Genomic DNA, 14629 nt, shown 5'->3' on the forward strand with positions numbered 1-14629 from the left:
AGCAACAAAGACAAGTTTAAAATGACAATGACTCTTGTATAGAGAAGTGAAAGGTCTGAAGGGGTATGACAAAAAATGAAGTTTTCTTTGTCTGTTTTATGGCTATTGAAACCTAAATAAGAAACGTGCAATTTCCCAGTGATTTGAGAAGAATGTTATTCAGTTCAGGTTATTTTTCTAAAAGATGCTTGAGGGCTTGATCTCAATTTCCACCCTTCACCCCATTATTACAAGGAGGCTTTTACCGTAGCATTTCCCAAACTGTGTACTGGTCCCAAACACTAACAAACACTTTCCATAGATATCAATAGAAGCAGATACTATTGGGGTGTATGTGATGGAGAGTAGAGTTTTAGTTTAAGAAACATTTAGAAAACAGTTTTTCTTAAACTCCAGAGAAATCTCAGGACATTTCATAAGCTGATGTGCTGTGAATACCCAAGAGGAATATATAGAAGCCCTATGGACTGACCCTGTGTGTTTCATTCCCTCTCCTCCTTTACAAAGATAGATTCATATGTTGAAGAACCAAATTCCAGTGGTATGTATTCGGAAATAGGGCCTTTGGGAAGTATTTTGGTTTAGACAAAGGTCATAAGGATGGGGGCCTTATGATGGAATTAGTGCCCTTATGGAAAGAAACACCAAAGAGTTCTTTCTCTATTTCTGGGCCATGCAAGGACATGGAAAGAATGCAGCCATGTGCAAGCCCAGAAGAGAGCTCTCACCAGCACCCAATCATACTGGCTCCCTAATCTGGGACTTCCAGCCTCCAGAATTGGGGAAATAACTTTCTGTTGTTTTAAGCCACCCCAGTCCGTGGCATTTTGTTATGGCAGCCTGAGTTAACTAATACAAGTGTGTAGGTACCTGACACATTTGTGTATACAGTTTTTTAAAGTCCTACCCATTACCATCTCAAAGAATGAGAGTACGATGAAACATTGGAAATCATTGTTCCATGGGTGACTTTTCCTTCTCCTGCATTGAATGCTGAATGGGTGACGGGGAGGAAGAGAGTCTTGGCAGAAAATAAGTTCATTCAACATTCATTTTAAAACAACCTTCTGCCAAGTAAATGTGGATTGTGCTTAAGTCATAGATTTGCCATAAACTGAGTTAAAGGACATAAAGAAAATAGAGCTGCACTTATTCAACCAGTTACTAATTTCTGAAATAGAATTCTCTGTCGAATGTCAAAGCTGCTATGTTAATAGTGGAGGAAAAGGGCAGCTGTGATTCATGTTTCAGCAGAGACAGCTTTGCACACAAATAAATAAAATGTGCCTGTTACAGAACATTCGTTAATAATGAATTCATCTTAGATGCAAAAGGAAGTAAATGCTGTATAAGATTGATCTTAAGAAGATTTATTTCTAATTGTTCGGAAACGATTCAACAGCTAGACTTTTTCCAATGATCTACTTTCTTCTAAACAACTGCTGGAAGCTCTTGGTTAATTTTTAGTGGCACTCTAAATCAAACCTAATTGTTATTCCATGAAGGGATTATTCTTTAAGAGTTAGAAATACATTTGCAGCATATTAGAGAAAATGACAAATATTATTTATATCACAAAGGTGCTTCTTTTAGAACATCTACCATTTCATTCATACTTTTGACTTTTATAATAATATTAACCATTGTGTGTCATTTTAATATCATAACACCTTCTGATATACATTTTTAAGAGGATTGTCCAGGATTTTCAGAAAACTGAAAATATAACTTTATAAATATAAAACTGGTTATCCGTTTTTACAGAAGAATGCAGAAGAAAATGCTAGTATTAAGCAAATGCTGCCTTTTGCTTTAAATATAGATGCCTTGCCAATGGGGTCTTATCCCATTGCTTAAAAAATGTATTCTGCTTACTACCAGGTACAAGTTTTGACTTTTGAGAAATGGCATAAAAGGGTAGTTAAAGGGAAATCATGAGCCAACAACTTCAGAGATTAAAAAAGAAAGTACAGTAAAATGAAGCTGGAAAAATAATTTTAATGAAAATAAATTGAATGAAATAGTCCTGGGATTCTTTCAACCATGGATATTTATGCAATGAAATCAGTCCATTATTATTTATTTTAATAGGTGAAATGGTAAAATTATTGCATTCTAGAAAAAACAACTGCTGGTTTTATAAAATACCTGCTTTTTATTAGGGTCCAAGTAAAGAAACTCAAACTCTCTTTGCATTTCATGGAAACCTCCATAAAAAATTTGCATAATTTCCTAACAAATGTGAGAGTTTTGTTATAATGGATATAGTTGTTAACACTTAAGATGTCTCACAATCTAGAATTGGTTTAAAGGAAAATGTTTATTGATTGGGGCTAACTATTGCTTTTAACAGTACAACAAAGGCTTAAAACAGAAGAAAATACTTGCAGAAGATATATTTGACAAAGGACTTGTATTCAGAACTCATACAGCTCAAGAAGACAGAAATTCCCATTTTAAAATGGACAAAGATTTGACCATCACAAAAGAAGCTACAGAATGACAAACACATGAGTACGTGCTCAATATCATTAGCATCAAAGGACAAAGTAAAGCTACAAAGAGACACTGCTACAGAGTTTTTAGAATATTAAAATCAAAGAGGTTGATCATACTAAGTATTGGTAAGGATATGGCACACTCATATACGAATGCTGGAAATCAATTTGGCAGTTTCTCAAAGTCTAAGCCTACATCTTCCATACATCCCAGCCACTCCATTCCTGTTTCTACACAAAAGACAAAGGACATTAGTGTTCTCACCAGATCACTTCCTAGTAGTGCCAAACTGGAAACATCCCAAACGTCTGCCAACAAGCCAACAGATACACACTTTGTAATATATGTACATAATGAGATACTTCTTAGCAAAAGTGGGATGAGCTATTAATAAGCACACCAGCATGGATGAATTTCAAAAGCATCATCATGAGTGAAAGAAGTCAGAGGAAAAAAGAGTACAGATTCTGAGTCTATTTATATACAATTTTAGAAATTGCAAACTAATCTGTAAAGACACAAAGCAGATCAGTGGTTGCCAAGGGATGAGGGTGGAGGACAGATCAAGGCTCCAAGATAGGTTTGGAATTGATGGAAATGTTTGTTATTTTCATTGTGGTAATGACTTCACAAGTGTACACGTATGTCAACATTCATTAACCTGTACCCTTTAAATGCGTGCTGTTTATTGGATGTCAATTATACCTCAGTAAAGATGCCAAAATGATGATAAAAATAGAAGCTAAGTTACCTAAAAATAGACCACTTTTTAGAAATATAGTCAGAATAACTTTAGTTTCTTTCATGGATTTTCCCCCAAAGAGAGCATTTGCTCTAAGGTAGAAGAATCAGGATGCCTGGGTGGCTCAGTCAGTTAAGTGTCTACGGTTGGCTCAGGTCATGATCCCAGAGCCCTGCGTCAGGCTCCCCTCTGAGCCCAGGCTTCTCCCTCTGCGGGCTGGTCCCCCTACTTGTGCTCAAAAGTTCTCTGTGTCTCTAACAAATAAAATCTTAAAAAGAGAAAGAAAGAAAGAAAGAAGAACTCGGTCACCACTGGAGAGCAGGAGATATTTACTACAAAGGATTTGTATAAAAAAGAGTATGTAATGACCATATACATGTTTAGAGCCTTGATGAGAATTTTTAGAAAGTAGTGATACTGTATTTATGACACTTAAAAATGTTGATGTGAAATAACTTAGCATATATATTTATAAACTATTAATGACAAACATAAATCCAATCATTTTGCCTGTGCTCTAGTCCCATATGTCCAACTGTTCTGGTACATTTCTGCTCAGATACTGCACAGCCACCTTAAACCCAATTTGCCATATCATGCAGCAGGGTGATTCAGAGTACAGGCTCTAACTCAGAGACCTGGGTTCAAATTCTGGCTATAACCACTTATTCTGTGATCTTGGGCAACTTCTTTTAAATGAGAATAGTGCTAATAGTACCCAGGGTCATACAAAGCTTAAATGAGATGAATATAAAATGCCTGTTACCGGGTACCAGGGTGGCTCAGTTGGTTAAGCAACTGCCTTTCACTCAGGTCATGATCCTGGAGTCCCAGGATTGAGTCCCATATTTGGCTCCCTGCTCAGCGGGGAGTCTTCTTCTCCCTCTGATCTTCTCCCTTCAATTGCTCTCTCTCTCTCTCTCTTTCTCTCAAATAAAGTAATTTTTAAAAAATGAAAAAATAAAATTCCCATTACAGCTACTTTATAAATATTAACTATTATTATTTAAAAACAAAATTTGTTTTCACCAAAAATTTAACCCTCTTTCCTATCACCATTTTTTAATTAATTAATTTATTTGAGAGAGAGAGAGAGCATGAGTGGGAGGGGTAGAGTGAGGGAGAAAGAATCTCAAGCAGACTCTACACCAAGCACAGAGCCCAACATGGGGCTCAATCCTATGACCCTGAGACTGGGATGTGAGCTGAAACCAAGAGTTGGATGCTTAACCGTCTATACCACCCAGGTGCCCCACCATATTTCTTTTCTTTATTTTTTTTTTCTTATATTATGTTAGTTACCATACCGTACATTGTTAGTTTTTGATGTAGTGTTCCATGATTCATTGTTTGCATATAATACCCAGTGTTCCATGCAAACTGTGCCCTCCTTAATGCCCATCACTGGTCTCACCCACCTCTCCCATCCCCCTCCCCTCTAAAACCCTCAGTTTGCTTCCCATAGTCTATAGTCTCATGGTTTTTCTCCCTCTCTGACTACCCCCACCCTTCATTTTTCCCTTCCTTCTCCTAATGTCCTCCATACCATTCCTTATGTTCCACATATTTTCCTGGCTTATTTCACTTAGCATAATCCCCTCCAGTTCCATCCATGTCAATGCAAATGGTAAGTATTCATCCTTTTTGATGGCTGAGTAATATTCCATTATATATATATGGATCACATCTTCTTTATCCATTCATCTGTTCAAGGGCATCTCAGCTCCTTCCACAGTTTGGCTATTGTGGACATTACTGTGTGAACATTGGGGTGCATGTGCCCCTTCTTTTCACTACATTTGTATCTTTGGGGTAAATACCCAGTAGTGTAGTTGCTAGGTCATAGGGTAGCTTCATTTTTAACTTTTTGAGGAAACTCCATACTGTTTTCCAAGGAGCCTGTACCAACTTGCTTTTCCATCAACAGTGTAAGATGGTTCCCCTTTCTCCACATCCTCTCCAACATTTTTTGTTTCCTGCCTTGTCAATTTTTGCCGTTCTAACTGGTTTAAGGTGGTATCTCAATGTCATTTTGATTTAAATTTCCCTGATGGCTAATAATGTTGACCGTTTTTCATGTGTCTATTAGCCACTTGTAAGTCTTCTTTGGAGAAGTGTCTGTTCATATCTTCTGCCCATTTTTTGACTTATTATTTGTTTTTTAGGTGTTGAGTTTGAGAGGTTCTTTATAGATCTTGGATACTAGCCCTTTATCTCTAGTGATATTCACAAATATCTTCTCCCATTCCGAGAGTTGCCTCTTTGTTTTGTTGACTGTTTCCTTTGCTGTGCAGAAGATTTTTACCTTGAAGAAGTCCTAAAAGTTCATTTTCCCTATTGTTTCCCTTGACTTTGGAGACATGTCTTGAAAGAAGTTGCTATGGCTGATGTCAAAGGGGTTACTGCCAATGTTCTCCTCTAGGATTCTGATGAATTCCTGCCTCACGTTGCAGTCTTTCATCCACTTAGAGTGGTGTAAGGATCTGGCCACACATTTTTGTGTATGGTGTAAGAGAATGGTCAGGTTTCATTCTTCTGTGTGTATGTGTGTGTGTGTGTGTGTGTGTGTGTGTGTGTGTGTGTGTGTATACACACACACACACACAGATTTTCATAGCTCCCACAAATATCCATTAGCCTGAAAATCTTGGGAAAATATTTGAATTTTGTATTTCCTTTATTATCTATATTCACTTTAACACCAGCTCTTCAAGAAAATATCACTTCGATCTTTCCTTTCTAATAAGCTCCCAGTACACTTGGTCTCTCCAGGAATTCTTCAGCTCATTACTGTCTCATCATTCAGTAAACCCTGACCACACTAGATATTAGCTGGGTGATTTAGGCAAGTTGCTTAGCTTCAGTAAGCTTCAGTGTTCTCCACTGCACACTGGGGGTGGTAATATCGACCTCATAGAGTTAATGTGAGGATTAAACTATATAATGCACTAAAAATCCTTTTTACTGTGCCTGATGTAAGAGTAAATGCCTGCCAAAGGGGGTTACTTTTACCATTTCCTAGTTCTTTGATATTTACAACTTAAGAGCATTTTAGCTTTTTAAACTGCCACATCTCACTGTTGCTTCTCTGATCTTGCATCCACAAAGCCTCCAAACCCTTCCACACGTGCACTGGGCTCTGGTTATTCCACATACCACCCTCCTCTACTGCATAGAATCACTATTCTCAGCTGGCTCAACTTACAATCAACTGAAACGCCCCTAAAAAATACCAATGCGCAGGCCACTCTAAGACCCATTAAATCAAACTCTCCCCAGGTAATTCTAACCTGCAACTGCTATTGAGGAGCACAACTTTGTTTTCCTGGTTTAGGTTTGGTTTTGTTCACATTTTGCTTTGTTTTGTTTGGGATCTGTACAATTTTGCTTCTGTTTCTGAAGATGTTTTTGGGTCTTGATTTAACCTCTTGCTGCTCCTGAGTTTCTGCAAATTTAGGCATCGTGTCAGCCAGATCCTTAACCAAATCACTTGTAAAAATTAGAGAATAAGACAGTAACATTTTCCTGGAGAATTCACCGTAACAATGCATCAATTCATTAATCAGCATTTTGGGGAATATTATCAATCGAGTACCCCAATTATGAACTTGCATAACTTCACTGATAATATTTCTTGATCTGCAAACATCACTCCTTCCAAATCTTTTACTTCTAAGGATACTATAAGAGAGCCTGTCAAAGGACTCTCTAAAATACAGATGTGTATTATGATCCTATCTAAAAATGATATGTGGTTTTTATCAGGCCTGATTTTTCTAGTAAACCTGTTCTCTTCCTGATCACAAGTCCTTTCTCAGTTCTTCTTCTTTTTTTTTTTTAAAGATTTTATTTATTTATTTGACAGAGATCACAGGCAGAGAGGCAGAGAGGCAGGAGGAAGCAGGCTGCCCACAGGGCAGAGAGCCCAATGTGGGCTTGATCTGAGGACCCCAGGATCATGACCTGAGCCAAAGGCAGAGGCTTTAACCCACTGAGCCACCCAGGTGCCCCTCCTTTCTTGGTTCTTAAAGACTCAACAATTCATCCTAGAGTCTCATTGGAAGTCATAGCAAGTTCTCAGTCTGATAGTCGGCAGCATCTTTTTTTTTTTCCTTTTTAATCTGAGGCTTTATTTTTCTAACTCTATAGTTTAAGGCCCTTTCAGTTCTCTCCAAATTCCTGAAGATTATCAATAGCCACTTAGTAGTCATCTACAGCTTTTTGATAGATTGAGATGATGGGGGTTTTTTTGCTTTCTTTTTTTTAAAATTTTTAATAAACATATAATGTATTATTAGCCCCAGGGGTACAGGTCTGTGAATCACCAGGTTTACACACTTCACAGCACTCACCATAGCACATACCTTCCCCAATGTCCATAACCCAACCATCCTCTCCCTACCCTCCCCCCAGTCACCCTCAGTTTGTTTTGTGACAGTAAGAGTCTCTTATGGTTTGTCTCCCTCCCGATCCCATCTTGTTTCATTTATTCTTTTCCTACCCCCCATGCCCCCCACGTTGCATCTCCACTTCCTCATATCAGGGAGATATGATAGTTGTCTTTCTCTGATTGACTTATTTCACTAAGAATAATACCCTCTGGTTCCATCCACGTCGTCGCATGGCAAGATTTCATTTCTTTTGATGGCTGCATAGTATTCCATTATATATATATATATATATACCACATCTTCTTTATCCATTCATCTGTTGATGGACATCTAGGTTCTTTCCATAGTTTGGCTATTGTGGACATTGCTGCTAAAGACATTCGGGTGCACGTGCCCCTTCGGATCACTACGTTTGTATCTTTAGGGTAAATACCCAGTAGTGCAATTGCTGGGTCGTAAGGTAGCTCTATTTTCAACTTTTTGAGGAACTTCCATGCTGTTTTCCAGAGTGGTTGCATGATGTTATCTTTTTAATATATTGAGCTATTTTTCACCCAGTACTGGGGATGAACTAGACCCGGTGGGTATTTCTTTGCTATTTTACTCTCTTGATCTCCCTTTCTTCTTATTACTATTTATTTTGTTCTTTCCGCATGATGATAAAGCTTCACAGGAAAAAGAAAACACAGAAACATGCTTAAGGAGTTAGTAAAGACAGTTAAATAACTCAATTTAATTGTTTCTATTCAGTAGCATTATGTCATTCACCCCAAGGGGTGGCCTTATACCCCATTCTTGTTTCCCTAACTCAAAAACAAGTCCTTTTTTTTTTTCTATTAGTAATTTTCGCAAGCCTCAGCATCTTGTGGACTTTTAGCCTCACTGACATCATTCCCATATATTCCCTACTACTTCTCCGAATTATTTCTCTTCCCTCCTCCTCAATGAATTCCCCTTCCTCCCTCTCTTCCCGCTACCTCTCCTCTCCCTCTTGCTGCTCCTCCTCTCATTCCCATTGTTGTTTTTGCTCTTCTTCTTCTTGCCTTTCCATCATATTTCCTTTTCATTTTTTTCAAGAGTCCTTTAAGTATGAACTTGCTGGAGAATTCTTCATGGATTCACATCCATCATTTATATTTCTCCCCTTCCCTCCATCAATGTAGATGAGAGGCAGAAAACTTTTTCTGTAAAGAAGCACAAAGTGACTATTTTAGGCTTTGTTTGCCTACAATCTGCATTGTATCTGCTCAACTCTGTCATTGCTCAACAAGTGTGACAGAGATAAAACTCTGTTTATGGACATCTACTTATGAATTCTACATACATTTCACATGTTATAAAATATTCTTCTTTTGATTTATTTAAAACCACTTAAAAATGTAAAATCTATATTTTTAGCCACTGAACCTTATAACAGGTAATTTTACAGAATTCTCATGTAGGCTGGAGTGTGTCAGTTCCTGCCAGAGAGGGTCAAAATGTACAATATACCCTACATCAACAGGGAAAATGTGATAATAGAATTAATCGCATAAATAAACTCAACTAGCTCTTAAATCCACATTTCCATTGGATCCACTGCTACGGGTTGAGTTGTGTCCCCTCAGAAGGCTCATTCAAGTATGCATCTCCGGTATTAATAATATATGATGACTAGATTGGGCAGGCGGGGTCCTGTAGCACACAGCACAACGCCTTGTACAAAATGGGGAATCACAAATGTTTGGTAATTTGAATTAATAAATGCAAAACAGCCACTCAGAGTATATGCATTCAAAGCATCAGTATTCATGGGGCACCTGGGTGGCTCAGCCAGTTGAGCCTCTGACTCTTGATCTCAGCTCGGGTCTTAATCTCAGGTCTGTACCCTGTGGGTTTGTACCCTGTGTTGGGTTCTGTGCTGGGCATGGAGTCCACTTTTAAAAATTTATATATACTCATATAATTTAATAAGTCCTTTCAATGGCATTTAAAATTCAGATTGTTCTTTAATATATGTGTGTTATCTTTTGAAGGAAAAGAATATGGGAAAAATATAGGAAAAAATATCAAAGGACTACAATAATGTACTATTCTAAAGAAAAATACTGGAAAACAAGAGAATACAATTTAAGTGGAAAAATACTTGAAAGAAAATAAATTCATTGCTTGAGAGATGCATGGTGGCTCAATCAGGTTAAGTGTGAGACTCTTGAGTTCAGTTCAGGTTATGATCTCATGGGTCATGTGGTAGAACCCTGAATCAGGCTCCATGCTCCACAGGGAGTCTGCTTGAAATTCTCTCCCTCTGCCCAGCCCCTCATTTAAATAAATAAATAAATCTTTTAAAAAGAGAGAAAAGAAATTCATTACTTGAGAGAAAAATGAGCTCATTCTGTGATGTACACTGAAAACTTCTGTTTGTTGACTTTTTCTAATTCACAGTAGACAGTTAATGATGTATATTAAAAATAGAGAAGAATTCTGCAGAGGAAATTCACTGCCAAATAGTAGCATTTGTATACCCTTCTCAAGAAACACCAAGGATTACTGGCAGCACTAGAAGCTAAGGGAATGGCATAGAACAGCTCCTTCCCCAGAGCCTTCAGAGAGAACATGGTACTATTGACAGGTTGATTTTGAACTTCTAGCCAGAACTATGGGAGAATAAATTATTGTTGTTTTGAGCCACCCAGTTTGTTTTACATTGTGATAGCAGCCCTAGAAAACTAAAACAGAGGCAGATAAAAATTCACCCTGCAAATGATGATCTCTCAGCCTCAAGGTTTATAAAGGTCTCTTCTTGGTATCTGTTTATCTCCTCAGGGATTCTCTCTCTTCTATCCTCTCCTGCTTCCCAAGATGGCATCTGGCCATACAAGAAACATTTATATGTCATGGCTGCATTAGGAAAGGAGGGGCTGGTCTTCTAGGACCTATGGTTGATCTCAGTTAAGATTTCTCAACCCAACTAAGGTTTCTTAACCCAGAGTCCTGGTGTCCAGTCTCACAGCATTCATTTTGGTGCAGCTTGGTCTTCTCATTTCTGGGTGTCTTTTCTAGCATTGACTGAGGTATAGTTGGTCCTACCTGGTGTTTTGGGCCTTATACCTGCACCCATTGCTGATGAACAAAACCTTTCCCCTGACTCTTATTCCAAAGTGCCTATTCTCTATGGCCTGCCCCCATTGAGGCCTGTTTTGTTATCATGGTCTCCTTCCTATTTACACTATCCCCTTGTAGGCTCAGGACCTCTCAGTTACTTTCTCTGTACTAAGCAGACTGTCTTAGACTTTGGGAGGCTGCCTTTAGGTCGACCAAGCTAGGCCCCTCCCTCAGCCTTTCACCTGACATCTAGCCTGATGTGTGTGGTGCTACATTAACCATGGTTTCCCCCGAGAGGCATTAGAAGTATTTTCAGCCTGCATCTGAGGAAGTCAGTTTTGGCTTCAGACATGGAATTCTCCTAAACATATCTGGGTATGTCTGCTGATGTGTTTTCCTCTGAAATTCACCTCTAGGCTGGGGATGAAGAAAGCCACCCCTCTCCTTGTTCCACCCCTTAGTAGCAGGCAGACCATTTCCTTCCCAGGGTGGCAGGAACTTTTCCACATTACAGTCTCATTGTTTCTTCTGCATATTCTGTATATTCAAGTTACAGTCAATCCTTTAAGCTTTGCTTCTGGAATAAAATCTAAGCTTTGACAATGGTGAGAAAATCCTTTTTTCTCTCTTGAAAGCCATATTTCAAGACTATAAATTTTTTAAAAGTCAGATTTGGAACTCATGGCTAATCAACGACTTCTTTTTTTGAAACTCTACTTTCTCCTTTTCCCAGAGACAATGTGCCCATAGGCAGGCCAACTCTACCTGGCAGAAGGACTATGGAAGGTAAAGCTAAATTGTTTAAAAAGGAAAATATCCCAGGTGATATTTTAAAACAGTTCTACACAAGAGTCACTCATGACTTTATTGTCAAAATTGTATTTTTTTTGAGAGCTTCCCTAATCTGTTGAGCTTTGTGTCTTTTAAAGTCCAAGAATTGTTTTGTTTTGGTTTTGCTTCTTTGCTTCTCTTAGACGACCTTGAATTGACTTTACCTGATGAATACAGCTATTTGGGCTCCTATGAGTTAGCCTTACTCTTTCAGTTTTAGAAGCTTCTCTCTAAGCCTTTTAGAACAAGTTCTCAAGAGCTACCCTGGGCGCATTCAGAAACTCTTCAGAAGCATTCTCAAAAAAGCCCTTTTCTACCTAAGCTGAAATCCCAAGGCCAGACTCATCTCCTGTGACATACTTTCTCCTGTCTCTGGAGGGAATCTCTGTCTTCCTGGGCATCCGCTGGTATCCTGCAATCCCCTCCACTGGCATTCCCAAAGGTCGCAACAAAGGAATCTCCATTGCTTCTCCTGGGAAGCCTCAGTCAAAGAGGATTTCTGATGGCCTATTCTGACCCCCCAGAATTCTTGAGAAGGGTATGCAAATACTACTACATGGTGGTGAATTTCCTCAGTAGAATTCTTCCATATTTTTTATGTGCATCATTAACCATCTACTGTGAATTGGGAAAAATCAAAGATGAACAAAAATTTTCGATGTACATCACAAAATGAGCCCGTTCACTCAAGCAATGAGTATCTTTTAAGTATTTTCCCACTTAAATTGTAATCACTTGTTTTCTAGTATTTTTCATTAGCATAGGACATTATGGTAGTCCAATGATTTTCTTCCATTATTCCTTTCCATATTCTTTTCCTTCAGAAGATAAAAATATACTTAAAGAACAATATGAATTTTAAGTGCCAGTGAAAGGACTTGTTAAATTATACGTGTATGATTTGAATGCATATATTCAGGGTAGCTGTTTTGCATTTATTGATTCAAATTACCAAACATCCATGATTCCCCATTTTGCATAAGGTGCTGTGTTACATCTACAAGACCATACCAGCCCTTTAAGAATCCCAATCTGGTTATTAGAATTCACAAGGTATGGTATGGCAGAGGGGCATGGACTTGGAAGTCAGATGCATTTGAACTCTTCCTAGATCTGCTGTTCACAAACTGTGATCTTGGACAAAATAGCTGTTATTATTATTCAATCAGAGGATGAAAAGTCCCACAATGTTCAATGTGTGAACTGAAGGGAAGTGACAAGTTCTGACTGTAGTAAGGAGGGATTTCAAAATACTTGGTAAAGATGGGGTGCCTGGGTGGCTCAGTGGGTTAAAGCCTCTGCCTTCGGCTCAGGTCATGATCCTGGGGTCCTGGGATCAAGTCCCGCATTGGGCTCTCTGCTCAGTGGGGAGCCTACTTCCACCTCTCTCTCTCTGCCTGCCTCTCAGCCTGCTTGTGATCTCTGTCTGTCAAGTAGATAAATAAAATCTTTAAAACAAAAATAAAATAAAAAAATACTGGGTAAAGAAATGGACTTAGAGGAGAACTTTGAAACATGGGTAGGATTGCCGAGGGTGAAACTGGGGTGGGGCCAGGAGAAAAAGAATATTCTTTGGTTTATAAATAAAACACGCGAAGTTTAAAAGTAGGTGTGTCTTATTTTTTGACTCAACCATTAAATTAATATAAATGTTGTTTTATGACTATGTGTAAATGTGCCATTTTGTTGTTTGTATTTTTATGAGATATCCAAGTGAATACGCTGTGAAAATGTTCTGATATGATAAAACCCAAAGTACATGCATTTTTTGACTCGCTGTTATATATAATTAACCAAAAGTGATCTTTAAGGTAAACAATTAAGGAATTCTATACACTAGTCCTACTTTTATCCAGTAAGTTCTTTTTACTAACCTTGTATTAAAATCTAGGAGCACCTGGGTGGCTCAGACCTGCCTTCAGCTCAGGTCATGATCCCCGGGTTCTGGGATCGAGCCCTGCACGGGGCTCCCTCCTCAGCAAGGAGTCTGTTTCTTTCTCTCTCCCTCTGTTCCTCCCCACAGCTTGAGCACGCTCTCTCTCTCAAATAAGGAAATAAAATCTTATAAATAAATAAATAATCTTGCATTGCTCCAAATCTATTCACCTGGCTTTTCTCAAACAAGGTTAACTCTATTTCAAGCAGAATGCTTAACAATTCAACAAATAGCTGAGATACCAGGGAAGTTCCTATTCACTGTCGCACACAATCTCTCTAGAAATGTTGTTCCTAATTAAGTGTCAGTCTTTTTTTCAAATATTCCTTAATCTTGTTCCTAAAAATTAAATACATTAAGATAATTGCTAATCAGGAGACCCGTGGGTTCAAAAGAAAGGACAGGCCAGGCTGTACTTGTCTAGTCCAGACCAGCAGTGTGCTAAGTGGGAGGAGGAGGGAGTGCTCAAAACCACCCGCTGAGCTCCAGCTGGAAAACAGGACAACTTAGGTTCAGGTACATATTTTTAAAATTCAACTTGTATAATTTTTATCGTGTGCATATTTTATTAACATAATAATATATACGTATACAATTTGTAAACGGAGACATTTACCTGTGTTGGGGGGACGTGCTGTTATTTTTAACTATTAGGGATAGGAAACAGAAAAATTGAAGCACTTGCCTTTGAATGCCAGGGCTGGTCACACAGCAGAAATAACCCGAACCTACATCATTTAGACCCTAGGTGGTGGGTTTATGAGCCAGATGTGGACTTTCATACTTGCTTCACCATTGTTGGTGGGGTTGTTTTCTTAAACAACAACAACAAAAACAAAAGTGCTCTGTATCCCTTGGCCCTAGTTTTAGTAAATATCGTTGTACTGTTTTGATTGATCGGCTTGCGATTGGCAATAGCAAATAATTAATAGTAACTCCATAATTACTACAGTGCTATCATTTATTGAATAATTTTAGACCTCAAAGAAAACATAATGGGTAATGGTAACTGGGTTCTTTTACCTGACTTGGTTTCAGAAGAGGAGGACTTTAATCTCAAGCACGGAAATAATTTGTTAACTTTCCTTACGGGAAACCTACCCCCGCACTCCCTAACTTCCCTACTACCCACACAGACACACACAG

The sequence above is a fragment of the Enhydra lutris genome, unplaced genomic scaffold, assembly GCF_002288905.1.
Source record: "Enhydra lutris kenyoni isolate GAN:26980312 unplaced genomic scaffold, ASM228890v2 scaffoldscaffold7, whole genome shotgun sequence".
In the NCBI taxonomy this organism is placed as follows: domain Eukaryota; kingdom Metazoa; phylum Chordata; class Mammalia; order Carnivora; family Mustelidae; genus Enhydra; species Enhydra lutris.